Raw genomic sequence first — 4,162 nt, 5'->3', positions numbered from 1 at the left:
TATCTTAAGAAAATTTCGTTTATAGCTTGAAAACTAATATTACCAACACATTCATTTCATAAAAATACTTCCTTCCTCTCCCCCAAAATGCATAAAAGTAGGGGGAATGGTTGTAAGGAGTAAATTATTCCAGGATCTGGAATAGGTAATAAATGTCCACAGCTAAGCTAATATTTATTTAGATTCCAGTTTCTTCACCTGAAACACATCATACAGAGTTGCTATAAAATTGGTTGTTTCAAGACCCATTGTATAATGCTTTGCACATAGAAAGGAAGCAAATTATTCCTTAACTCAATGTAACATTAAATATTCTGCAGGAATGTCTGCAAACTCTGATGATTCTTTTTATCTTCACCAGAACTTATTAAAATTGCTTTCAGAGAACCTTGGGTATCTAGAACTTATGTATTAAATCATATTATAATTTATTGGGTATGTTGTAGATGACTCTGTCCTGCTTGTAATTTATGTTAATTCTGCTCTGCCAGGAGAGGCTGCATGGAATGTGGAATGAGTCACCTGGCTTTTTGTGAACCAATCCCCAAATACATAAAGGAGCCAATCACTGGATGAGTAGGCAGGACTTCCATGTTAGACTGAGAAAGAAAGGAAGCAGGAGAGAGTTAAGTCCTTTTGGAACAGGGACAGCATATGAGTGAGAGGTAGCTGGTAGCGTTTTCGTGTATCATGGTAAATCTGCAGGGATTCACCTCCAGAGTAATCAGATTTTAATAAGGCTTGCAAGGTTATGTTTTAATTGTTGAACCCAGAGATTGAGTTACAATTGTTACTGAACTAAGTTTGTGTTGTATTTTACTTCACTCTGTGGCTCATCTGGGTTCAAGAGAGAAAGGTAAGGTGGCAAAGTGTGAGTTTGCCAGACGTGCTCCAGAAAGGCTGTGGGGGATTTGAAGCATGGGGATTGGCATGGTAACAATTTGCCAGTGGGAACCTAGTGAGCTCAGTGGAGAGTCAGATTCTAAATGAGATAAAAACAGGTCGGCCATTGCCTGCCAGTGCATGACTGGCCAGACCGCCAGGTTGAACTTTTAATATTTCATGCAGCATTGGGTAGATATAATTTATTCATAAATAATCAAAGTAATGTTAGAATTCTCCAAGATCCTTAGAAATCCAGATTATCTGATCTGGTACAATAAGTAATAAACACTACCTGGCATCAGGAGTAGAATTTATAATATGGTTTCACTTACAATGAATTGAACACAGTTTCTACTAACATGTAGCTCTGTTAATGTTTATGGATGAATTCTAACTTATAGTGGATGTTATTCTAAATAGTTCATTTAATGTCCTGAATTGTTTTATATGATCCAAGTGTTACATGTGTTCCATTAGATCTCTGAGGAGGTATAGAATTTGTTAGATATGTAATATCTTTCTTATTTGCTGTGAATAACTTTCTTTGTAAAATACAATATCTGTTAATTTCCTTATACATGGAAAAATCAGCTCTCTGTGTTATTGTACAGATAGCTTTTTCTATCAGAAATGCATCTTAGTGATACAAACCAAAGTAATCATTAGAAACTGAAATAATATATTAGCTATATTTCCCTTTTGTAGTTAACATGCAACAAATTATGCATCTCTGAAAAAGATTTTGCAGCATAATTTAAAATATTTCAAAACAATTTTTGTAATTATATACCCCTAGGAACAAAAAAAAGTAGACTTTTTTTCTACTTTTTTTAATTTATATTTTTCAGAGAGGAGATTAATATTTTCTTTTTAAGTGCCTGCTGTGTGGAGGATCCATGGAGACACATGTTTAGTTAAGAGATGATTTTCAGTTATTTATTATCTTGATGTGTTCCATATAATCTTTTATATGTTTGCTTTTAGAGTGGTTCTCACATGCTGTTATTAACACTTAGATCTGAGAAGGAATATAAAAAAATTAAGAATGCTACTTCATATATTATGAACATTTCTACTTTATAACAAAACAATAAACAGAAATGGCACTTATTGCAATATATTTTATAGCTGAAAGACAGACATATTTAAATATACATGTCTATACTCAAAAACTGTTTCTAACTTTAACAATGTATACATGTCTTCAGATTATCAGCCAAATTAGAGTATAAGAACATGGTTTAATAACAATTTCCAACAATTTCTGGAATGGTCCTAACTGTGCTTTTACCATTTTGTACCATGTATGTGATGTTCTCAGCATTGAAGGTTATAAAATCAAAGTACCTGTCAACACTAATAGATGTTAAAGATGCTTTAGGTCATGCAGTTCAAATGCCTGATTAAGATTTAATTCTCTACACAAAAATAAACAGGTATATATATATATATATATATATATATATATATATATATCCACTGTCATGGAATAAAACTTAGTAATAGGAACATCTAAATTTTTTTGTTATGAGACATGGTCTAATGTATTTTGTGATAGCACTGAATTTGTCCTTGTACTCCTACTCCTTCTGTTTCTAATTCTGTAGTACTAGAAGTGCTACAATTACACAAGTGCAACACTACAACTTGTTTATGAAGTGCAGGGTGTGGAATCATGGCTTTTTATATGCTAAATAGTATTCTAGAATATGAGTGACATTCTTCGCCCCAGCAAATCTACCAGTATACCAGTTGCAGCACATGTATCTATTCTAAAACAACATATAGGGAGAATAACATTTCATAGTTTCACACATTGCAATGAGCTCAGCATAGTATTTTTTTTTCATTTATTTGTAATCTTTCATTAATTGGTAGTCATCTAAAAGTTAGCTAAGTGACTCTTCAGTGAAGATTCACCACCTGTTAGCTTAAATACTAAAGGTGCTTAGCCAACTGTTATTCTTTTCTTCCAGAGATTTTCCTTGGTTTCTTCATTTAACTAGTGGACAGGGTTCTGAGTTAGCAGTAGCATACTCCACCACTTAAGGGGTTTAGAATCTGAGAGAGACATAATATCCACTTATGTAATTTCTTGTGTCATAATAGATAAATTTTACTAAAACATAAGAGCTATCATTACTTGCCTTTTCTAAAGTACACAATACTGAAATCTTACAAATCGAAATCTTAACAATGGCTATGGGAAGATATTTATATTTCAAACATAATCAAAAAGCTAAACATAACCTAAAAATTGAGCCTGCTGATAAAATTATGTTCATTTTCATTATTTGTACACTATAAATAAAATAACGTAAAAACCAGTTTAGATTGAAAGATTAATTAATTATATCACTTGGTTAGGGGAGCTAAAATTCCACAAGCCTCATGGAGAATCTATTAACAGTTAAGGAAGTGTTTGTTTTTGCCTAATATCATAAAATACCTAGTATTAGTTATAATCATAGAAGAGAGGCTTATCTTGTTCACAGTTTCATTTGTTCAATGGTACACATTAGATGATGGTCTTGGTGGTTCATTTTATCACAAGATATCACATGGAAAAATAAAAAAGGCGAAGTTCAAAAACAATACATCCTTTTTCTCTACTCTTCTTCCTTCTGCTTCTTCCCTCTCCTGTTCTTCTTTCTTTTTTTTTCTTCCATATCTCCTCCTCTCCTTCTCTCTTTTTCTCCTCCATTCATCTTTTAATGTCCCTCTCTACATATAGCCACCAGAAGTACATTCCTGACATTTTGTTCTTCTGGTTTTCTCTAATCCTAATTATCATTCTAAGAACAGACCTTCAGACATAGTACCTTAACTTACTTTTGTTTTTCTTTGGTAATGCCCCCACCACACACACACAAAACTACCTAAAGGGAAAGAATTGTGCTCACAGTTCTAAGGATCAATTGACCATGGCAGAGAAAGAGGAAGGAACGTAGAGCGCCTGATCACAGTGCATCCATAATTAGAAACTGTGAGCAATGACTTCATGTTAACTCTCTCCATTTTATACAGTCCAGCATCACCATTCAAAGAGTGGTTAAGACCACAGTGAAGCTGATCTTTATCAATTTTTAGATAAATTATGTTAATCACAGTAATCCTTGATAGGGAATGCCCAGGGCTTCTGCTCCAGATATATTTAGATCTTGTTAAGGTAACAACACTAACCATCACAAAGTCAAGGTACACTCCAACTCCTCTCTATTTATTATCATCTATGAAGATTACTTTTTATAAGAGCCCTTGGGACACAAATTTAAAA

The sequence above is a fragment of the Mus pahari genome, chromosome X (assembly GCF_900095145.1).
Source record: "Mus pahari chromosome X, PAHARI_EIJ_v1.1, whole genome shotgun sequence".
Classification (NCBI taxonomy): Eukaryota; Metazoa; Chordata; class Mammalia; order Rodentia; family Muridae; genus Mus; species Mus pahari.
This window is presented reverse-complemented; position numbering follows the sequence as displayed.